The sequence below is a fragment of the Somniosus microcephalus genome, unplaced genomic scaffold (assembly GCF_052327205.1).
Source record: "Somniosus microcephalus isolate GS21.2 unplaced genomic scaffold, FLI_Smic_1.0 unresolved_chr1, whole genome shotgun sequence".
In the NCBI taxonomy this organism is placed as follows: Eukaryota; Metazoa; Chordata; class Chondrichthyes; order Squaliformes; family Somniosidae; genus Somniosus; species Somniosus microcephalus.
Genome location: NW_028225179.1, coordinates 122459262 through 122482544, shown reverse-complemented (window position 1 = coordinate 122482544; position 23283 = coordinate 122459262).

Here is a 23283-nt window from a genome sequence, read left to right as displayed (position 1 = left end):
AAGAAAGAAAGAAAGATTTGAGTGAAGGAAGAAAGAAAGAAAGAAAGAAAGAAAGGAAGAAAGAATTGAGGGAAGGAAGAAAGAATGAAAGAAAGAAAGAAAGAACTGAGGGAGGAAAGAAATTAAGAAAGAAAGAATTGAGGGTAGGAAGAAAGAAAGAAAGAAAGAACTGAGGGAAGAAAGAAAGAAAGAAAGAAAGAAAGAATTGAGGGAGGGAAGAAATAAAGAAAAAAAGAAAGAAAGAATTGAGTGTAGGAAGAAAGAAAGAAAGAAAGAATTGAGTGTAGGAAGAAAGAAAGAAAGAAAGAAAGAAAGAGAAAGAAAGAATTGAGGGAATAAAGAAACAATGAAAGAAAGAAAGAATAGTGGAAAGAAAGAAAGAAAGAAAGAAAGAAAGAAAGAATTGAGGGAAGGAAGAAAGAAAGAATGAGAGAATTGAGGGAAGGAAGAAAGAAAGAAAGAAAGAATTGAAGGAAGGAATAAAGAAAGCAAGAAAGAAAGATAGAATTGACGGAAGAAAGAAAGAAAGAAAGAAAGAAAGAAATAATTGAGGGAAGAAAGAAAGAAAGAAAGAAAGAAAGAATTGAGGGAAGGAAGAAAGATAGAAAGAAAGAACAGAGGGTGTGAAGAAAGAAAGAAAGAAAGAAATAATGAAAGAACTGAGTGAAGGAAGAAAGAAAGAAAGAAAGAACTGAGGGAAGGAAGAAAGAAAGAAAGAAAGAAAAAACTGAGGGTAGGAAGAAAGAAAGAAAGAAAGAAAGAAAGAATTGAGGGAAGGAAGAAAGAAAGAAAGAAAGAAGGAACTGAGTGTAGGAAGAAAAAAAGAAAGAAAGAAGTAACCAAGGGAAGGAAGAAAGAAAGAAAGAAAGAAATGAGGGTAGGAAGAAAGAAAGAAAGAAAGAAAGAACTGAGGGTAGGAAGAAAGAATGAAAGAAAGTAAGAAATAATTGAGGGAAGGAAGAAAGAAAGAAAGAAAGAATTGAGGGAAGGAAGAAAGAAAGAAAGAAAGAAAGAACTGAGGGTAGGAAGAAAGAAAGAAGGACAGAATGAATTGAGGGAAGGAAGAAAGAAAGAAAGAAAGAGAATTGAGGGATGGAAGAAAGAAAGAAAGAAAGAAAGAATTGAGGGAAGGATGAAAGAAAGAAAGAAAGATTTGAGTGAAGGAATAAAGAAAGAAAGAAAGAATTGAGGGAAGGAAGAAAGAAAGATAGAAAGAAAGAAAGAACTGAGGGTAGGAAAAAAGAAAGAAAGAAAGAAAGAATTGAGGGAAGGAAGAAAGAAAGTAAGAAAGAAAGAAATGAGGGTAGGAAGAAAGAAAGAAAGAAAGAAAGAATTGAGTGAAGGAAGAAAGAAAGAAAGAAAGAAAGAAAGAACTGAGGGAAGGAAGAAAGAAAGAAAGAAAGAAGGAACCAAGGGAAGCAAGAAAGAAAGAAAGAAAGAATTGAGGGAAGGAAGAAAGAAAGAAAGATAGAAAGAACTGAGGGTAGGAAGAAAGAAAGAAAGAAAGTAAGAAAGAATTGAGGGAAGGAAGAAAGAAAGAACGAATTGAGGGAAGGAAGAAAGAAAGAATTGAGGGAAGGAAGAAAGAAGGAAAGAAAGAGAATTGAGGGAAGGAAGAAAGAAAGAAAGAAAGAAAAAAAGAAAGAATTGAGGGAAGGAAGAAAGAAAGAAAGGAAGAAAGAAAGAATTGAGGGAAGGAAGAAAGAAAGAAAGAAAGATTTGAGGGAAGGAAGAAAGAAAGAAGGACAGAATGAATTGAGGGAAGGAAGAAAGAATGAAAGAAAGAAAGAATTGAGCGAAGGAAGAAAGAAAGAATGAATGAAAGAACTGAGGGTAGGAAGAAAGAAAGAAAGAATTGAGGGAAGGAAGAAAGAAAGAATGAAAGAAAGAACTGAGGGTAGGAAGAAAGAAAGAAAGAAAGAAAGAATTGAGGGAAGGAAGAAAGAAAGAAAGAAAGAAAGAACTGAGGGTAGGAAGAAAGAATGAAAGAAAGAAGGAACCAAGGGAAGCAAGAAAGAAAGAAAGAAAGAATTGAGGGAAGGAAGAAAGAAAGAAAGATAGAAAGAACTGAGGGTAGGAAGAAAGAAAGAAAGAAAGTAAGAAAAAATTGAGGGAAGGAAGAAAGAAAGAAAGAAAGAATTGAGGGAAGGAAGAAAGAAAGAATTGAGGGAGGGAAGAAAGAAAGAAAGAAAGAGAATTGAGGGAAGGAAGAAAGAAAGAAAGAAAGAAAAATAGAAAGAATTGAGGGAAGGAAGAAAGAAAGAAAGACAGAAAGAAAGAATTGAGGGAAGGAAGAAAGAAAGATTTGAGAGGAGGAAGAAAGAAAGAAGGACAGAATGAATTGAGGGAAGGAAGAAAGAAAGAAAGAAAGGAAGAATTGAGGGATGGAAGAAAGAAAGAAAGAAAGAAAGAATTGAGGGAAGGAAGAAAGATAGAAAGAAAGATTTGAGTGAAGGAATAAAGAAAGAAAGAAAGAAAGAAAGAATTGAGGGAAGGAAGAAAGAAAGAAAGGAAGAAAGAAAGAAAAAAAGAAAGAAAGAACTGAGGGTAGGAAGAAAGAAAGAAAGAAAGAAAGAATTGAGGGAAGGAAGAAAGAAAGAAAGAAAGAAAGAACTGAGGGTAGGAAGAAAGAAAGAAAGAAAGAAAGAATTGAGGCAAGGAAGAAAGAAAGAAAGAAAGAAAAAACTGAGGGTAGGAAGAAAGAAAGAAAGAAAGAAAGAAAGAATTGAGGGAAGGAAGAAAGAAAGAAAGAAAGAAGGAACTGAGGGTAGGAAGAAAAAAAGAAAGAAAGAAGTAACCAAGGGAAGGAAGAAAGAAAGAAAGAAAGAAATGAGGGTAGGAAGAAAGAAAGAAAGAAAGAAAGAACTGAGGGTAGGAAGAAAGAATGAAAGAAAGTAAGAAATAATTGAGGGAAGGAAGAAAGAAAGAAAGAAAGAACTGAGGGTAGGAAGAAAGAAAGAAATAAAGAAATAACTGAGGATAGAAAGAAAGAAAGAAAGAAAGAAAGAACTGAGGGTCGGAAGAAAGAAAGAAAGAAAGAACTGAGGGTAGGAAGAAAGAAAGAAAGAAAGAAAAAAAGAATTGAGGGAAGGAAGAAAGAAAGAAAGGAAGAAAGAATTGAGGGAAGGAAGAAAGAAAGAAAGAAGGAAAGAAAGAAAGAATTGAGGGAAGGAAGAAAGAAAGAAAGAAAGAAGGAAATAATTGAGGGAAGAAAGAAAGAAAGAAAGAAAGAAGGGAAGAAAGAATTGAGGGTAGGAATAAAGAAAGAGAGAAGGAAAGAATTGAGGGAAGGAAGACAGAAAGAAAGAAAGAAAGAAAGAATTGAGGGAAGAAAGAAAGAAAGAAAGAAAGAAAGAAAGAAAGAGAGAAAGAAAGAATTGAGGGAAGGAAGAAAGAAAGAAAGAAAGAATTGAGGGAAGGAAGAAAGAAAGAAAGAAAGAAAGAGAATTGAGGGAAGGAAGAGAGAAAGAACGAAAGAAAAAAAGAAAGAATTGAGGGAAGGAAGAAAGAAAGAAAGACAGAATGAAAGAATTGAGGGAAGGAAGTAAGAAAGAGAGAAAGAAAGATTTGAGGGAAGGAAGAAAGAAAGAAAGACAGAATGAATTGACGGAAGGAAGAAAGAAAGAAAGAAAGAATTGAGGGAAGGAAGAAAGAAAGAAAGAATTGAGGGAAGGAAGAAAGAAAGAAAGAAAGAATTGAGGGTCGGAGGAAAGAAAGAAAGAACGAAAGAACTGAGGGAAGGAAGAAAGAAAGAAAGAAAGAAAGAATTGAGGGAAGGAAGAACGAAATAAAGAAAGAAAGAACTGAGGGAAGAAATAAAGAAAGAAAGAAAGAATTGAGGGAAGGAAGAAAGAAAGAAAGAATGAAAGAACTGAGGGTAGGAAGAAAGAATGAACTGAGGGTAGGAAGAATGAAAGAAAGAAAGAAAGAACTGATGGTAGGAAGAAAGAAAGAAGGAAAGAAATAACTGAGGGTAGGAAGAAAGAAAAAGAAAGAAAGAATTGAGGGTAGAAAGATAGAATGAAAGAAAGAAAGAACTGAGGGTAGGAAGAAAGAAAGAACTGAGGGTAGGAAGAAAGAAACAAGGGAAGAAAGAAAGAATTGAGGGAAGGAAGAAAGAAATAAAGAAAGAAAGAAAGAACTGAGGGTAGGAAGAAAGAAAGAACTGAGGGTAGGAAGAAAGAAAGAAGGGAAGAAAGAAAGAATTGAGGGCAGAAAGAAAGAAAGAAAGAAAGAATGTACTGAGAGTAGGAAGAAAGAAAGAACTGAGGGTAGGAAGAAAGAAAGAAGGGAAGAAAGAAAGAATGGAGGGAAGGAAGAAAGAAAGAAAGAAAGAAAGAATTGAGGGAAGGAAGAAAGAAAGAAAGAAAGAAAGAATTGAGGGAAGGAAGAAAGAAAGAAAGAAAGATTTGAGTGAAGGAAGAAAGAAAGAAAGAAAGAAAGAAAGAAAGAAGGAAAGAATTGAGGGAAGGAAGAAAGAATGAAAGAAAGAAAGAAAGAACTGAGGGAAGAAAGAAATTAAGAAAGAAAGAATTGAGGGTAGGAAGAAAGAAAGAAAGAAAGAACTGAGGGAAGAAAGAAAGAAAGAAAGAAAGAAAGAATTGAGGGAGGGAAGAAAGAAAGAAAAAATGAAAGAAAGAATTGAGTGTAGGAAGAAAGAAAGAAAGAAAGAATTGAGTGTAGGAAGAAAGAAAGAAAGAAAGAGAAAGAAAGAATTGAGGGAATAAAGAAACAATGAAAGAAAGAAAGAATAGTGGAAAGAAAGAAAGAAAGAAAGAAAGAAAGAAAGAATTGAGGGAAGGAAGAAAGAAAGAATGAGAGAATTGAGGGAAGGAAGAAAGAAAGAAAGAAATAATTGAAGGAAGGAATAAAGAAAGCAAGAAAGAAAGAAAGAATTGACGGAAGAAAGAAAGAAAGAAAGAAAGAAAGAAAGAAATAATTGAGGGAAGAAAGAAAGAAAGAAAGAAAGAAAGAATTGAGGGAAGGAAGAAAGATAGAAAGAAAGAACAGAGGGTGTGAAGAAAGAAAGAAAGAAAGAAATAATGAAATAACTGAGTGAAGGAAGAAAGAAAGAAAGAAAGAACTGAGGGAAGGAAGAAAGAAAGAAAGAAAGAAGGAACTAAGGGTAGGAAGAAAAAAAGAAAGAAAGAAGTAACCAAGGGAAGGAAGAATGAAAGAAAGAAAGAAAGAAAGAAATGAGGGTAGGAAGAAAGAAAGAAAGAAAGAAAAAACTGAGGGTAGGAAGAAAGAATGAAAGAAAGTAAGAAATAATTGAGGGAAGGAAGAAAGAAAGAAAGAAAGAATTGAGGGAAGGAAGAAAGAAAGAACGAAAGAAAGAACTGAGGGTAGGAAGAAAGAAAGAAATAAAGAAATAACTGAGGATAGAAAGAAAGAAAGAAAGAAAGAAAGAACTGAGAGTCGGAAGAAAGAAAGAAAGAAAGAACTGAGGGTAGGAAGAAAGAAAGAAAGAAAAAAAGAATTGAGGGAAGGAAGAAAGAAAGAAAGGAAGAAAGAATTGAGGGTAGGAAGAAAGAAAGAAAGAAGGAAAGAAAGAAAGAATTGAGGGAAGGAAGAAAGAAAGAAAGAAAGAAGGAAATAATTGAGGGAAGAAAGAAAGAAAGAAAGAAAGAAGGGAAGAAAGAATTGAGGGTAGGAATAAAGAAAGAGAGAAGGAAAGAATTGAGGGAAGGAAGACAGAAAGAAAGAAAGAAAGAAAGAATTGAGGGAAGAAAGAAAGAAAGAAAGAAAGAAAGAGAGAAAGAAAGAATTGAGGGAAGGAATAAAGAAAGAAAGAAAGAATTGAGGGAAGGAAGAACGAAAGAAAGAAAGAGAATTGAGGGAAGGAAGAGAGAAAGAATGAAAGAAAAAAAGAAAGAATTGAGGGAAGGAATAAAGAAAGAAAGAAAGAATTGAGGGAAGGAAGAAAGAAAGAAAGAAAGAGAATTGAGGGAAGGAAGAGAGAAAGAACGAAAGAAAAAAAGAAAGAATTGAGGGAAGGAAGAAAGAAAGAAAGACAGAATGAAAGAATTGAGGGAAGGAAGTAAGAAAGAGAGAAAGAAAGATTTGAGGGAAGGAAGAAAGAAAGAAAGACAGAATGAATTGACGGAAGGAAGAAAGAAAGAAAGAAAGAATTGAGGGAAGGAAGAAAGAAAGAAAGAATTGAGGGAAGGAAGAAAGAAAGAAAGAAAGAATTGAGGGTCGGAGGAAAGAAAGAAAGAACGAAAGAACTGAGGGAAGGAGGAAAGAAAGAAAGAAAGAAAGAATTGAGGGAAGGAAGAACGAAATAAAGAAAGAAAGAACTGAGGGAAGAAATAAAGAATGAAAGAAAGAATTGAGGGAAGGAAGAAAGAAAGAAAGAATGAAAGAACTGAGGGTAGGAAGAAAGAATGAACTGAGGGTAGGAAGAATGAAAGAAAGAAAGAAAGAACTGATGGTAGGAAGAAAGAAAGAAGGAAAGAAATAACTGAGGGTAGGAAGAAAGAAAAAGAAAGAAAGAATTGAGGGTAGAAAGATAGAATGAAAGAAAGAAAGAACTGAGGGTAGGAAGAAAGAAAGAACTGAGGGTAGGAAGAAAGAAAGAAGGGAAGAAAGAACGAATAGAGGGAAGGAAGAAAGAAAGAAAGAAAGAAAGAAAGAACTGAGGGTAGGAAGAAAGAAAGAACTGAGGGTAGGAAGAAAGAAAGAAGGGAATAAAGAAAGAATTGAGGGCAGAAAGAAAGAAAGAAAGAAAGAATGTACTGAGAGTAGGAAGAAAGAAAGAACTGAGGGTAGGAAGAAAGAAAGAAGGGAAGAAAGAAAGAATGGAGGGAAGGAAGAAAGAAAGAAAGAAAAAAGAATTGAGGGAAGGAAGAAAGAAAGAAAGAAAGAAAGAATTGAGGGAAGGAAGAAAGAAAGAAAGAAAGATTTGAGTGAAGGAAGAAAGAAAGAAAGAAAGAAAGAAAGAAAGAAAGAAAGAATTGAGGGAAGGAAGAAAGAATGAAAGAAAGAAAGAAAGAACTGAGGGAAGAAAGAAATTAAGAAAGAAAGAATTGAGGGTAGGAAGAAAGAAAGAACTGAGGGAAGAAAGAAAGAAAGAAAGAAAGAAAGAATTGAGGGAGGGAAGAAAGAAAGAAAGAAAGAATTGAGTGTAGGAAGAAAGAAAGAAAGAAAGAAAGAAAGAAAGAGAAAGAAAGAATTGAGGGAATAAAGAAACAATGAAAGAAAGAAAGAATAGTGGAAAGAAAGAAAGAAAGAAAGAAAGAAAGAAAGAAAGAAAGAAAGAAAGAAAGAAAGAAAGAATTGAGGGAAGGAAGAAAGAAAGAATGAGAGAATTGAGGGAAGGAAGAAAGAAAGAAAGAAAGAATTGAAGGAAGGAATAAAGAAAGCAAGAAAGAAAGAAAGAATTGACGGAAGAAAGAAAGAAAGAAAGAAAGAAAGAAATAATTGAGGGAAGAAAGAAAGAAAGAAAGAATTGAGGGAAGGAAGAAAGATAGAAAGAAAGAATTGAAGGAAGGAATAAAGAAAGCAAGAAAGAAAGAAAGAATTGACGGAAGAAAGAAAGAAAGAAAGAAAGAAAGAAATAATTGAGGGAAGAAAGAAAGAAAGAAAGAAAGAAAGAATTGAGGGAAGGAAGAAAGATAGAAAGAAAGAACAGAGGGTGTGAAGAAAGAAAGAAAGAAAGAAATAATGAAAGAACTGAGTGAAGGAAGAAAGAAAGAAAGAAAGAACTGAGGGAAGGAAGAAAGAAAGAAAGAAAGAAAAAACTGAGGGTAGGAAGAAAGAAAGAAAGATTTGAGGGAAGGAAGAAAGAAAGAAAGAAAGAAGGAACTGAGGGTAGGAAGAAAAAAAGAAAGAAAGAAGTAACCAAGGGAAGGAAGAAAGAAAGAAAGAAAGAAATGAGGGTAGGAAGAAAGAAAGAAAGAAAGAAAGAACTGAGGGTAGGAAGAAAGAATGAAAGAAAGTAAGAAATAATTGAGGGAAGGAAGAAAGAAAGAAAGAAAGAATTGAGGGAAGGAAGAAAGAAAGAAAGAAAGAAAGAACTGAGGGTAGGAAGAAAGAAAGAAATAAAGAAATAACTGAGGATAGAAAGAAAGAAAGAAATAAAGAAAGAAAGAAAGAACTGAGGGTCGGAAGAAAGAAAGAAAGAAAGAACTGAGGGTAGGAAGAAAGAAAGAAAGAAAGAAAAAAAGAATTGAGGGAAGGAAGAAAGAAAGAAAGGAAGAAAGAATTGAGGGAAGGAAGAAAGAAAGAAGGAAAGAAAGAAACAATTGAGGGAAGGAAGAAAGAAAGAAAGAAAGAAGGAAATAATTGAGGGAAGAAAGAAAGAAAGAAAGAAAGAAGGGAAGAAAGAATTGAGGGTAGGAATAAAGAAAGAGAGAAGGAAAGAATTGAGGGAAGGAAGACAGAAAGAAAGAAAGAAAGAAAGAATTGAGGGAAGAAAGAAAGAAAGAAAGAAAGAAAGAAAGAAAGAGAGAAAGAAAGAATTGAGGGAAGGAATAAAGAAAGAAAGAAAGAATTGAGGGAAGGAAGAAAGAAAGAAAGAAAGAGAATTGAGGGAAGGAAGAGAGAAAGAACGAAAGAAAAAAAGAAAGAATTGAGGGAAGGAAGAAAGAAAGAAAGACAGAATGAAAGAATTGAGGGAAGGAAGTAAGAAAGAGAGAAAGAAAGATTTGAGGGAAGGAAGAAAGAAAGAAAGACAGAATGATTTGACGGAAGGAAGAAAGAAAGAAAGAAAGAATTGAGGGAAGGAAGAAAGAAAGAAAGAAAGAAAGAACTGAGGGTAGGAAGAAAGAAAGAAAGAAAGAAAGAATTGAGGGAAGGAAGAAAGAAAGAAAGAAAGAAAGAACTGAGGGTAGGAAGAAAGAAAGAAAGAAAGAAAGAATTGAGGCAAGGAATAAAGAAAGAAAGAAAGAAAAAACTGAGGGTAGGAAGAAAGAAAGAAAGAAAGAAAGAAAGAATTGAGGGAAGGAAGAAAGAAAGAAAGAAAGAAGGAACTGAGGGTAGGAAGAAAAAAAGAAAGAAAGAAGTAACCAAGGGAAGGAAGAAAGAAAGAAAGAAAGAATTGAGGGAAGGAAGAAAGAAAGAAAGAAAGAAGGAACTGAGGGTAGGAGGAAAAAAAGAAAGAAAGAAGTAACCAAGGGAAGGAAGCAAGAAAGAAAGAAAGAAATGAGGGTAGGAAGAAAGAAAGAAAGAACTGAGGGTAGGAAGAAAGAATGAAAGAAAGTAAGAAATAATTGAGGGAAGGAAGAAAGAAAGAAAGAAAGAATTGAGGGAAGGAAGAAAGAAAGAAAGAATGAAAGAACTGAGGGTAGGAAGAAAGAATGAACTGAGGGTAGGAAGAATGAAAGAAAGAAAGAAAGAACTGATGGTAGGAAGAAAGAAAGAAGGAAAGAAATAACTGAGGGTAGGAAGAAAGAAAAAGAAAGAAAGAATTGAGGGTAGAAAGATAGAAAGAAAGAAAGAAAGAACTGAGGGTAGGAAGAAAGAAAGAACTGAGGGTAGGAAGAAAGAAAGAAGGGAAGAAAGAAAGAATTGAGGAAAGGAAGAAAGAAAGAAAGAAAGAAAGAAAGAACTGAGGGTAGGAAGAAAGAAAGAACTGAGGGTAGGAAGAAAGAAAGAAGGGAAGAAAGAAAGAATTGAGGGCAGAAAGAAAGAAAGAAAGAAAGAATGTACTGAGAGTAGGAAGAAAGAAAGAACTGAGGGTAGGAAGAAAGAAAGAAGGGAAGAAAGAAAGAATGGAGGGAAGGAAGAAAGAAAGAAAGAAAGAAAGAATTGAGGGAAGGAAGAAAGAAAGAATGAGAGAATTGAGGGAAGGAAGAAAGAAAGAAAGAAAGAATTGAAGGAAGGAATAAAGAAAGCAAGAAAGAAAGAAAGAATTGACGGAAGAAAGAAAGAAAGAAACAAAGAAAGAAAGAAATAATTGAGGGAAGAAAGAAAGAAAGAAAGAAAGAAAGAATTGAGGGAAGGAAGAAAGATAGAAAGAAAGAACAGAGGGTGTGAAGAAAGAAAGAAATAATGAAAGAACTGAGTGAAGGAAGAAAGAAAGAAAGAAAGAAAGAACTGAGGGAAGGAAGAAAGAAAGAAAGAAAGAAAAAACTGAGGGTAGGAAGAAAGAAAGAAAGAAAGAAAGAAAGAAAGAATTGAGGGAAGGAAGAAAGAAAGAAAGAAAGAAGGAACTGAGGGTAGGAAGAAAAAAAGAAAGAAAGAAGTAACCAAGGGAAGGAAGAAAGAAAGAAAGAAAGAAAGAAAGAAAGAAATGAGGGTAGGAAGAAAGAAAGAAAGAAAGAAAGAACTGAGGGTAGGAAGAAAGAATGAAAGAAAGTAAGAAATAATTGAGGGAAGGAAGAAAGAAAGAAAGAAAGAATTGAGGGAAGGAAGAAAGAAAGAAAGAAAGAAAGAACTGAGGGTAGGAAGAAAGAAAGAAATAAAGAAATAACTGAGGATAGAAAGAAAGAAAGAAAGAAAGAAAGAAAGAACTGAGAGTCGGAAGAAAGAAAGAAAGAAAGAACTGAGGGTAGGAAGAAAGAAAGAAAGAAAGAAAAAAAGAATTGAGGGAAGGAAGAAAGAAAGAAAGGAAGAAAGAATTGAGGGAAGGAAGAAAGAAAGAAAGAAGGAAAGAAAGAAAGAATTGAGGGAAGGAAGAAAGAAAGAAAGAAGGAAATAATTGAGGGAAGAAAGAAAGAAAGAAAGAAAGAAGGGAAGAAAGAATTGAGGGTAGGAATAAAGAAAGAGAGAAGGAAAGAATTGAGGGAAGGAAGACAGAAAGAAAGAAAGAAAGAAAGAATTGAGGGAAGAAAGAAAGAAAGAAAGAAAGAAAGAAAGAAAGAAAGAAAGAAAGAACTGAGGGTAGGAAGAAAGAAAGAAAGAAAGAAAAAAAGAATTGAGGGAAGGAAGAAAGAAAGAAAGGAAGAAAGAATTGAGGGAAGGAAGAAAGAAAGAAAGAAGGAAAGAAAGAAAGAATTGAGGGAAGGAAGAAAGAAAGAAAGAAAGAAAGAAGGAAATAATTGAGGGAAGAAAGAAAGAAAGAAAGAAAGAAGGGAAGAAAGAATTGAGGGTAGGAATAAAGAAAGAGAGAAGGAAAGAATTGAGGGAAGGAAGACAGAAAGAAAGAAAGAAAGAAAGAATTGAGGGAAGGAATAAAGAAAGAAAGAAAGAATTGAGGGAAGGATGAAAGAAAGAAAGAAAGAGAATTGAGGGAAGGAAGAGAGAAAGAATGAAAGAAAAAAAGAAAGAATTGAGGGAAGGAAGAAAGAAAGAAAGACAGAATGAAAGAATTGAGGGAAGGAAGTAAGAAAGAGAGAAAGAAAGATTTGAGGGAAGGAAGAAAGAAAGAAAGACAGAATGAATTGACGGAAGGAAGAAAGAAAGAAAGAAAGAATTGAGGGAAGGAAGAAAGAAAGAAAGAATTGAGGGAAGGAAGAAAGAAAGAAAGAAAGAATTGAGGGTCGGAGGAAAGAAAGAAAGAACGAAAGAACTGAGGGAAGGAAGAAAGAAAGAAAGAAAGAAAGAATTGAGGGAAGGAAGAACGAAATAAAGAAAGAAAGAACTGAGGGAAGAAATAAAGAAAGAAAGAAAGAATTGAGGGAAGGAAGAAAGAAAGAAAGAATGAAAGAACTGAGGGTAGGAAGAAAGAATGAACTGAGGGTAGGAAGAATGAAAGAAAGAAAGAAAGAACTGATGGTAGGAAGAAAGAAAGAAGGAAAGAAATAACTGAGGGTAGGAAGAAAGAAAAAGAAAGAAAGAATTGAGGGTAGAAAGATAGAATGAAAGAAAGAAAGAACTGAGGGTAGGAAGAAAGAAAGAACTGAGGGTAGGAAGAAAGAAAGAAGGGAAGAAAGAAAGAATTGAGGGAAGGAAGAAAGAAAGAAAGAAAGAAAGAAAGAACTGAGGGTAGGAAGAAAGAAAGAACTGAGGGTAGGAAGAAAGAAAGAAGGGAAGAAAGAAAGAATTGAGGGCAGAAAGAAAGAAAGAAAGAAAGAATGTACTGAGAGTAGGAAGAAAGAAAGAACTGAGGGTAGGAAGAAAGAAAGAAGGGAAGAAAGAAGGAATGGAGGGAAGGAAGAAAGAAAGAAAGAAAGAAAGAATTGAGGGAAGGAAGAAAGAAAGAAAGAAAGAAAGAATTGAGGGAAGGAAGAAAGAAAGAAAGAAAGATTTGAGTGAAGGAAGAAAGAAAGAAAGAAAGAAAGAAAGAATTGAGGGAAGGAAGAAAGAATGAAAGAAAGAAAGAAAGAACTGAGGGAAGAAAGAAATTAAGAAAGAAAGAATTGAGGGTAGGAAGAAAGAAAGAAAGAAAGAACTGAGGGAAGAAAGAAAGAAAGAAAGAAAGAAAGAATTGAGGGAGGGAAGAAAGAAAGAAAAAAAGAAAGAAAGAATTGAGTGTAGGAAGAAAGAAAGAAAGAAAGAATTGAGTGTAGGAAGAAAGAAAGAAAGAAAGAAAGAAAGAGAAAGAAAGAATTGAGGGAATAAAGAAACAATGAAAGAAAGAAAGAATAGTGGAAAGAAAGAAAGAAAGAAAGAAAGAAAGAAAGAAAGAAAGAAAGAATTGAGGGAAGGAAGAAAGAAAGAATGAGAGAATTGAGGGAAGGAAGAAAGAAAGAAAGAAAGAATTGAAGGAAGGAATAAAGAAAGCAAGAAAAAAGAAAGAATTGACGGAAGAAAGAAAGAAAGAAAGAAAGAAAGAAATAATTGAGGGAAGAAAGAAAGAAAGAAAGAAAGAAAGAATTGAGGGAAGGAAGAAAGATAGAAAGAAAGAACAGAGGGTGTGAAGAAAGAAAGAAAGAAAGAAATAATGAAAGAACTGAGTGAAGGAAGAAAGAAAGAAAGAAAGAACTGAGGGAAGGAAGAAAGAAAGAAAGAAAGAAAAAACTGAGGGTAGGAAGAAAGAAAGAAAGAAAGAAAGAAAGAATTGAGGGAAGGAAGAAAGAAAGAAAGAAAGAAGGAACTGAGGGTAGGAGGAAAAAAAGAAAGAAAGAAGTAACCAAGGGAAGGAAGAAAGAAAGAAAGAACTGAGGGTAGGAAGAAAGAATGAAAGAAAGTAAGAAATAATTGAGGGAAGGAAGAAAGAAAGAAAGAAAGAATTGAGGGAAGGAAGAAAGAAAGAAAGAAAGAAAGAACTGAGGGTAGGAAGAAAGAAAGAAATAAAGAAATAACTGAGGATAGAAAGAAAGAAAGAAAGAAAGAAAGAACTGAGGGTCGGAAGAAAGAAAGAAAGAAAGAACTGAGGGTAGGAAGAAAGAATGAAAGAAAGAAAAAAAGAATTGAGGGAAGGAAGAAAGAAAGAAAGGAAGAAAGAATTGAGGGAAGGAAGAAAGAAAGAAAGAAGGAAAGAAAGAAAGAGAGAAAGACAGAATTGAGGGAAGGAATAAAGAAAGAAAGAAAGAATTGAGGGAAGGAAGAAAGAAAGAAAGAAAGAGAATTGAGGGAAGGAAGAGAGAAAGAACGAAAGAAAAAAAGAAAGAATTGAGGGAAGGAAGAAAGAAAGAAAGACAGAATGAAAGAATTGAGGGAAGGAAGTAAGAAAGAGAGAAAGAAAGATTTGAGGGAAGGAAGAAAGAAAGAAAGACAGAATGAATTGACGGAAGGAAGAAAGAAAGAAAGAAAGAATTGAGGGAAGGAAGAAAGAAAGAAAGAATTGAGGGAAGGAAGAAAGAAAGAAAGAAAGAATTGAGGGTCGGAGGAAAGAAAGAAAGAACGAAAGAACTGAGGGAAGGAAGAAAGAAAGAAAGAAAGAAAGAATTGAGGGAAGGAAGAACGAAATAAAGAAAGAAAGAACTGAGGGAAGAAATAAAGAAAGAAAGAAAGAATTGAGGGAAGGAAGAAAGAAAGAAAGAATGAAAGAACTGAGGGTAGGAAGAAAGAATGAACTGAGGGTAGGAAGAATGAAAGAAAGAAAGAAAGAACTGATGGTAGGAAGAAAGAAAGAAGGAAAGAAATAACTGAGGGTAGGAAGAAAGAAAAAGAAAGAAAGAATTGAGGGTAGAAAGATAGAAAGAAAGAAAGAAAGAACTGAGGGTAGGAAGAAAGAAAGAACTGAGGGTAGGAAGAAAGAAAGAAGGGAAGAAAGAAAGAATTGAGGGAAGGAAGAAAGAAAGAAAGAAAGAAAGAAAGAACTGAGGGTAGGAAGAAAGAAAGAACTGAGGGTAGGAAGAAAGAAAGAAGGGAAGAAAGAAAGAATTGAGGGCAGAAAGAAAGAAAGAAAGAAAAAATGTACTGAGAGTAGGAAGAAAGAAAGAACTGAGGGTAGGAAGAAAGAAAGAAGGGAAGAAAGAAAGAATGGAGGGAAGGAAGAAAGAAAGAAAGAAAGAAAGAATTGAGGGAAGGAAGAAAGAAAGAAAGAAAGAAAGAAAGAATTGAGGGAAGGAAGAAAGAAAGAAAGAAAGATTTGAGTGAAGGAAGAAAGAAAGAAAGAAAGAAAGAAAGAAAGAAAGAAAGAATTGAGGGAAGGAAGAAAGAATGAAAGAAAGAAAGAAAGAAGTGAGGGAAGAAAGAAATTAAGAAAGAAAGAATTGAGGGTAGGAAGAAAGAAAGAAAGAAAGAACTGAGGGAAGAAAGAAGGAAAGAAAGAAAGAAAGAATTGAGGGAGGGAAGAAAGAAAGAAAAAAAGAAAGAAAGAATTGAGTGTAGGAAGAAAGAAAGAAAGAAAGAATTGAGTGTAGGAAGAAAGAAAGAAAGAAAGAAAGAAAGAGAAAGAAAGAATTGAGGGAATAAAGAAACAATGAAAGAAAGAAAGAATAGTGGAAAGAAAGAAAGAAAGAAAGAAAGAAAGAAAGAAAGAAAGAAAGAAAGAATTGAGGGAAGGAAGAAAGAAACAATGAGAGAATTGAGGGAAGGAAGAAAGAAAGAAAGAAAGAATTGAAGGAAGGAATAAAGAAAGCAAGAAAGAAAGAAAGAATTGACGGAAGAAAGAAAGAAAGAAAGAAAGAAAGAAATAATTGAGGGAAGAAAGAAAGAAAGAAAGAAAGAAAGAATTGAGGGAAGGAAGAAAGATAGAAAGAAAGAACAGAGGGTGTGAAGAAAGAAAGAAAGGAAGAAATAATGAAAGAACTGAGTGAAGGAAGAAAGAAAGAAAGAAAGAATTGAGGGAAGGAAGAAAGAAAGAAAGAAAGAATTGAGGGAAGAAAGAAAGAATGAAAGAAAGAAAGAAAGAACTGAGGGAAGGTTGAAAGGAAGAAAGAAAGAAAGAAAGAAAGAAATAACTGAGGTTGGGAAGAAAGAAAGAAAGAAAGAAAGAATGAAAGAACTGAGGGAAGGAAGAAAGAAAGAAAGAAAGAAAGAAAGAATTGATGGATGTAAGAAAGGAAGAAAGCATGAAAGAACTGAGGGTAGGAAGAAAGAAAGAAAGAAAGAACTGAGGGAAGGAAGAAAGAAAGAAAGAAAGAACTGAGGGTAGGAAGAAAGAAAGAATGAAAGAATGAAAGAACTGAGGGTAGAAAGAAAGAAAGAAAGAAAGAAAGAAAGAAAGAACTGAGGGTAGAAAGAAAGAAAGAAAGAACTGAGGGTAGAAAGAAAGAAAAAAAGGAAGAAAGAATTGAGGGAAGGAAGAAAGAAGGAAAGAATGATTTGAGGGAAGGAAGAAAGAATGAAAGATAGATTTGAGTGAAGGAAGAAAGAAAGAAAGAAAGAAAGAATTGAGGGAAGGAAGAAAGATAGAAAGAAAGAAAGAAAGAACTGAGGGAAGAACGAAAGAAAGAAAGAAAGAATTGAGGGTAGGAAGAAAGAAAAAAAGAAGGAACTGAGGGAATAAAGAAAGAAAGAAAGAAAGAAAGAAAGAATTGATGGAGGGAAGAAAGAAAGAAAGAAAGAATTCAGGGAAGGAAGAAAGAAAGAAAGAAGTGAGGGAAGGAAAAAGAAAGAAAGAAAGAACTGAGGATAGGAAGAAAGAAAGAAAGAAAGATAGAAAGAAAGAAAGAAAGAACTGAGGGAAGAAAGAAAGAAAGAAAGAAAGAATTGAGGGTAGGAACAATGAAGGAAATAAAAAAGAAAGAAAGAATTGAGTGAATAAAGAAAGAAAAAAAGAAAGAATTGAGGGAAGGAAGATAGAAAGAAAGAAAGATTTGAGGGTAGGAAGAAAGAAAGAAAGAAAGAAAGAATTGAGAGAAGGAAGAAAGAAAGAAAGACAGAATGAATTGAGGGAAGAAAGAAAGAAAGAAAGAAAGAATTGAGGGACGGAAGAAAGAAGGAAAGAATGATTTGAGGGAAGGAAGAAAGAATGAAAATAGATTTGAGTGAAGGAAGAAAGAAAGAAAGAAAGAAAGAATTGAGGGTAGGAAGAAAGAAAAAAAGAAGGAACTGAGGGAATAAAGAAAGAAAGAAAGAAAGAAAGAAAGAATTGATGGAGGGAAGAAAGAAAGAAAGAAAGAATTCAGGGAAGGAAGAAAGAAAGAAAGAAGTGAGGGAAGGAAAACAAAAGAAAGAAAGAAAGAAAGAACTGTGGATAGGAAGAAAGAAAGAAAGAAAGAACTGAGGGAAGAAAGAAAGAAAGAAAGAAAGAATTGAGGGTAGGAAGAATGAAGGGAAGAAAAAACAAAGAAAGAATTGAGTGAATAAAGAAAGAAAAAAAGAAAGAATTGAGGGTAGGAGGAAAGAAAGAAAGAAAGAAAGAACTGAGGGAAGGAAGAAAGAAAGAAAGAAAGATTGAAAGAACTGAAGGTAGAAAGAAAGAAAGAAAGAATGGAGGGAAGAAGGAAAGAAAGAAAGAAAGAAAGAAGTGAGGGTAGGAAGAAAGAAAGAAAGAAAGAAAGAAGGAACTGAGGGTAGAAAGAAAGATAGACAGAAAGAACTGAGGGTAGAAAGAAAGAAAGAAAGGAAGAAAGAATTGAGGGAAGGAAGAAAGAAAGAAAGAAAGAACTGAGGGAAGGAAGAAAGAAAGATAGAAAGAAAGAAATAATGAATTGAGGGAAGGAAGAAAGAAAGAAAGACAGAATGAATTGAGGGAAGGAAGAAAGAAAGAAGGAAAGAAAGAATTGAGGGAAGGAAGAAAGAAAGAAAGAAAGAAAGAATTGAGGGAAGGAAGAAAGAAGGAAAGAATGATTTGAGGGAAGGAAGAAAGAATGAAAGATAGATTTGAGTGAAGGAAGAAAGAAAGAAAGAAAGAAAGAATTGAGGGAAGGAAGAAAGATAGAAAGAAAGAAAGAAAGAACTGAGGTAAGAAAGAAAGAAAGAAAGAAAGAAAGAATTGAGGGTAGGAAGAAAGAAAAAAGAAGGAACTGAGGGAATAAAGAAAGAAAGGAAGAAAGAAAGAAATAATTGATGGAGGGAAGAAAGAAAGAAAGAAAGAATTGAGGGAAGGAAGAAAGAAAGAAAGAAAGAAAGAATTGAGGAAAGAAAGAAAGAAAGAAAGAATTGAGGGAAGGAAGAAAGAAAGAAAGAGAGAATTGAGGGAAGGAAGAAAGAATGAAAGAAAGAAAGAATTGAGGGAAGGTGATAGAAGGAAAAAAAAAAGAATGAACTGAGGGTGGGAAGAAAGAAAGAAAAATGAAAGAATGAAGGAGTTGAGGGATGGAAGAAAGAAAGAAAGAAAGAACTAAGGGAAGGAAGAAAGAAAGAAAGAAAGAATTGAGGGAAGGAAGAAAGAAAGAAAGAAAGAAAGAATTGAGGGAAGGAAGAAAGGAAGAAAGAAAGAAAGAAAGAAAGAACTGAGAGTGGGAAGATAGAAAGAAAGAAAGAAAGAATGAAAGAACTAAGGGAAGGAAGAAAGAAAGAAAGAAAGATTTGGGGGAAGGAAGAAAGAAAGAAAGAAAGAAAGAATTGAGGGAAGGAAGAAAGAAAGAAAGAAAGAAAGAATTGAGGGAAGGAAGAAAGGAAGAAAGAAAGATAGAAAGAAAGACCTGAGGGTGGGAAGAAAGAAAGAGAGAAAGAAAGAATGAAAGAACTGAGGGTAGAAAGAAAGAAAGAAATAAAGAAAGAAATGAGGGAAGGAAGAAAGAAAGAAAGAAAGAAAGAATGAAAGAACTGAGGGTAGGATGAAAGAAAGAAAGAAAGATAGAACTGAGGGAAGGAAGAAAGAAAGAAAGAAAGAAAGAAGGAAATAATGAAATAACTGAGGGTAGGAAGAAAGAAAGAAAGAAAGAATGAAAGAACTGAGGGTAGAAAGAAAGAAAGAAAGAAAGAATGGAGGGTAGAAAGAAAGAAAGAAAGAAAGAAAGAAGTGAGGGTAGGAAGAAAGAAAGAAAGAAAGAAAGAAAGAACTGAGGGTACAAAGAAAGATAGACAGAAAGAACTGAGGGTAGAAAGAAAGAAAGAAAGGAAGAAAGAATTGAGGGAAGGAAGAAAGAAAGAAAGAAAGAACTGAGGGAAGGAAGAAAGAAAGATAGAAAGAAAGAAATAAAGAATTGAGGGAAGGAAGAAAGAAAGAAAGAAAGAAAGAGTTGAGGGAAGGAAGAAAGAATGAAAGATAGATTTGAGTGAAGGAAGAACGAAAGAAAGAAAGAAAGAATTGAGGGAAGGAAGAAATATAGAAAGAAAGAAAGAAAGAAAGAACTGAGGGAAGAACGAAAGAAAGAAAGAAAGAATTGAGGGAAGGAAGAAAGAAAAAAGAATGGAACTGAGGGAATAAAGAAAGTAAGAAAGAAAGAAAGAAAGAATTGATGGAGGGAAGAAAGAAAGAAAGAAAGAATTCAGGGAAGGAAGAAAGAAAGAAAGAAGTGAGGGAAGGAAAAAGAAAGAGAGAAAGAAAGAAAGAACTGAGGATAGGAAGAAAGAAAGAAAGAAAGATAGAAAGAAAGAAAGAAAGAACTGAGGGAAGAAAGAAAGAAAGAAAGAAAGAATTGAAGGTAGGAAGAATGAAGGAAAGAAAAAAGAAAGAAAGAATTGAGTGAATAAAGAAAGAAAAAAAGAAAGGATTGAGGGAAGGAAGATAGAAAGAAAGAAAGAATTGAGGGTAGGAAGAAAGAAAGAAAGAAAGAAAGAAAGAAAGAATTGAGGGAAGGAAGAAAGAAAGAAAGACAGAATGAATTGAGGGAAGGAAGAAAGAAAGAAGGAAAGAAAGAATTGAGGGAAGGAAGAAAGAAGGAAAGAATGATTTGAGGGAAGGAAGAAAGAATGAAAATAGATTTGAATGAAGGAAGAAAGAAAGAAAGAAAGAAAGAATTGAGGGTAGGAAGAAAGAAAAAAGAAGGAACTGAGGGAATAAAGAAAGAAAGAAAGAAAGAAAGAAAGAATTGATGGAGGGAAGAAAGAAAGAAAGAAAGAATTCAGGGAAGGAAGAAAGAAAGAAAGAAGTGAGGGAAGGAAAAAGAAAGAAAGAAGGAACTGAGGATAGGAAGAAAGGAAGAAAGAAAGAAAGAAAGAACTGAGGGAAGAAAGAAAGAAAGAAAGAAAGAATTGAGGGCCGGAAGAATGAAGGAAAGAAAAAAGAAAGAAAGAATTGAGTGAATAAAGAAAGAAAAAAAGAAAGAATTGAGGGAAGGAAGATAGAAAGAAAGAAAGAAAGAATGAAAGAACTGAGGGTAGAAAGAAAGAAAGAAAGAAAGAAAGAATGGAGGGAAGAAGGAAAGAAAGAAAGAAAGAAAGAAGTGAGGGAAGGAAGAAAGAAAGAAAGAAAGAAAGAATGAAAGTACTGAGGGTAGAAAGAAAGAAAGAAAGAAAGAAAGAATGGAGGGAAGAAGGAAAGAAAGAAAGAAAGAAAGAAGTGAGGGTAGGAAGAAAGAAAGAAAGAAAGAAAGAAAGAAAGAACTGAGGGTAGAAAGAAAGATAGACAGAAAGAACTGAGGGTAGAAAGAAAGAAAGAAAGAAAGGAAGAAATAATTGAGGGAAGGAAGAAAGATCGAAAGAAAGAACTGAGGGAAGGAAGAAAGAAAGATAGAAAGAAAGAAATAAAGAATTGAGGGAAGGAAGAAAGAAAGAAAGACAGAATGAATTGAGGGAAGGAAGAAAGAAAGAAGGAAAGAAAGAATTGAGGGAAGGAAGAAAGAAAGATAGAAAGAAAGAATTGAGGGAAGGAAGAAAGAAGGAAAGAATGATTTGAGGGAAGGAAGAAAGAATGAAAGATATATTTGAGTGCAGGAAGAAAGAAAGAAAGAATTGAGGGAAGGAAGAAAGATAGAAAGAAAGAAAGAAAGAAAGAACTGAGGGAAGAAAGAAAGAAAGAAAGAAAGAATTGAGGGTATGAAGAAAGAAAAAAAGAAGGAACTGAGGGAATAAAGAAAGAAAGGAAGAAAGAAAGAAAGAATTGATGGAGGGAAGAAAGAAAGAAAGAAAGAATTCAGGGAAGGAAGAAAGAAAGAAAGAAATGAGGGAAGGAAAAAGAAAGAAAGAAAGAAAGAAAGAACTGAGGATAGGAAGAAAGAAAGAAAGAAAGAAAGAAAGAAAGAACTGAGGGAAGAAAGAAAGAAAGAAAGAAAGAATTGAGGTAGGAAGAATGAAGGAAAATAAAAAGAAAGAAAGAAATGAGTGAACAAAGAAAGAAAAAAAGAAAGAATTGAGGGAAGGAAGATAGAAAGAAAGAAAGAATTGAGGGGAGGAGGAAAGAAAGAAAGAACTGAGGGAAGGAAGAAAGAAAGAAAGAAAGAAAGAATTGAGGGAAGGAAGAACGAAAGTAAGAATGAAAGAACTGAGGGAAGAAAGAAAGAAAGAAAGATAGAAAGAAATGAGGGAAGGAAGAAAGAAAGAAAGAAAGAATTGAGGGAAGGAAGAAAGAAAGAAAGAAAGAACGAAAGAAAGAACTGAGGGAAGGAAGAAAGAAAGAAAGAAAGAATTGAGGGAAGGAAGAAAAAAAGAAAGAAATAAAGAATTGAGGGTAGGAGGAAAGAAAGAAAGAAAGAAAGAACTGAGGGAAGGAAGAAAGAAGGAAAGAAAGAAAGAACTGAGGGTAGGAAGAAAGAAAGAAAGAAAGAAAGAATTGAGGGAAGGAAGAAAGAAAGAGATAAAGAATTGAGGGTAGGAGGAAAGAAAGAAAGAAAGTAAGAACTGAGGGAAGGAAGATAGAAAGAAAGAAAGAATTGAGGGTAGGAGGAAAGAAAGAAAGAAAGAAAGAACTGAGGGAAGGAAGAAAGAAAGAAAGGAAGAAAGAATTGAGGGAAGGAAGAACGAAAGAAAGAAAGAACTGAGGGAAGAAAGAAAGAAAGAAAGAAAGAAAGAATTGAGGGAAGGAAGAAATAATTAAAGAAAGAAAGAAAGAAAGAAAGAAAGAAAGAAAGAAAGAAAGAACTGAGGGTAGGAAGAAAGAAAGAAAGAAAGAAATAACTGAGTGTAGGAAGAAAGAAAAAGAAAGAAAGAATTGAGGGTAGAAAGATAGAAAGAAAGAAAGAAAGAAAGAATTGAGGGGAGAAAAAATGTAAGAAAGAAAGAATTGAGGGTAGAAAGAAAGATAGAACTGAGGGTAGGAAGAAAGAAAGAACTGAGAGTAGGAAGAAAGAAAGAAAGAAAGAAAGAAGGAATGAATTGAGGGAAGGAAGAAAGAAAGAAAAAAAGATTTGAGGGAAGGAAGGAAGAAAGAAAGAATGAATTGAGGGAAGAAAGAAAGAAAGAAAGAAAGAATTGAGGGAAGGAAGAAAGAAAGAAAGAAAGAATTGAGGGTAGGAGGAAAGAAAGAAAGAAAGAAAGAACTGAGGGAAGGAAGAAAAAAAGAAAGAAAGAAAGAATTGAGGGAAGGAAGAACGAAAGAAAGAAAGAAAGAACTGAGGGAAGAAATAAAGAAAGAAAGAAAGAATTGAGAGTAGAAAGAAAGAAAGAAAGATGGAATGAATTGAGGGAAGGAAGAAAGAAAGAAAGAAATAAAGAATTGAGGGAAGGAAGGAATAAAGAACGAATGAATTGAGGAAAGAAAGAAAGAAAGAAAGAACTGAGGGTAGGAAGAAAGAAAGAAAGAAAGAATTGAGGGAAGGATGAAAGAAAGAAAGAAGGAAAGAATTGAGGGAAGGAAGAAAGATTGAAAGAAAGAAAGAAAGAAAGAAAGAAAGAAAGAAAGAAAGAAAGAAAGAAAGAAAGAAAGAACTGATGGTAGGAAGAAAGAAAAAAGGAAAGAAATAACTGAGAGTAGGAAGAAAGAAAAGGAAATAAATAATTGAGGGTAGAAAGATAGAAAGAAAGAAAGAAAGAAAGAATGAAAGAAAGAACTGAGGGTAGGAAGAAAGAAAGAACTGAGGGTAGGAAGAAAGAAAGAAAGAAAGAAGGAAAGAAAGAATTGAGGGAAGGAAGAAAGAAAGAAAGGAAGATTTGAGTGAAGGAAGAAAGAAAGGAAGAAAGAAAGAAAGAAAGAAAGAACTGAGGGAAGAAGGAAAGAAAGAAAGAAAGAATTGAGAGTAGGAAGAATGAAAGAAAGAAAAAAGAAAGAAAGAATTGAGGGAAGAAAGAAAGAAAGAATTGAGGGACGCAAGAAAGAAAGATAGAAAGAATTGAGGGAAGGAAGAAGGAATGAAAGAATTGAGGGAAGGAAGAAAGAAAGAAAGAAAGAAAGAATTGAATGTAGGAAGAAAGAAAGAAAGAAAGAATTGAGTGTAGGAAGAATGAAAGAAAGTAAGAAAGAAAGAATGAAAGAGAAAGAAAGAATTGAGGGAAGGAAGAAACAAAGATAGAAATAAAGAATAGTGGAAAGAAAGAAAGATAGAAAGAAAGAAAGAAAGAATTGAGGGAAGGAAGAAAGAAAGAAAGAGAGAATTGAGGAAAGGAAGAAAGAATAAAAGAAAGAAAGAAAGAACTGAATGAAGGTTGAAAGGAAGAAAGAAAGAAAGAAAGAACTGAGGTTGGGAAGAAAGAAAGAAAGAAAGAAAGAATGAAAGAACTGAGGGTAGGAAGAAAGAAAGAAAGTAAGAATGAAAGAACTGAGGGTAGATAGAAAGAAAGAAAGAAAGAAAGAATTGAGGGAAGGAAGAAAGAATGAAAGAAAGAAAGAACTGAGGGTAGAAAGAAAGAAAGAAAGATCTGGGGGTAGAAAGAAAGAAAAAAAGGAAGAAAGAATTGAGGGAAGGAGGAAAGAAAGTAAGAAACAAAGAACTGAGGGTAGAAAGAAAGAAAGAAAGAAAGAAAGAAAGATTTGAGGGAAGGAAGAAAGAAAGAAAGAAAGAAAGAAAGAAATAAAGAATTGAGGGATGGAAGAAAGAAAGAGAGAAAGAAAGAAAGAAAGAAATGAGGGAAGGAAGAAAGAAAGAAAGAAAGAATTGAGGGAAGGAAGAAAAAAAGAAAGAAATAACGAATTGAGGGAAGGAAGAACGAAAGAGAGAAAGAATGAAAGAAAGAAATGAGGGAAGGAAGAAAGAAAGAAAGAAAGAATTGAGGGAAGGAAGAAAGAAAGAAAGAAAGAAAGAATTGTGGGAAGGAAGATAGAAAGAAAGAAAGAATTGAGGGTAGGAGGAAAGAAAGAAAGAAAGA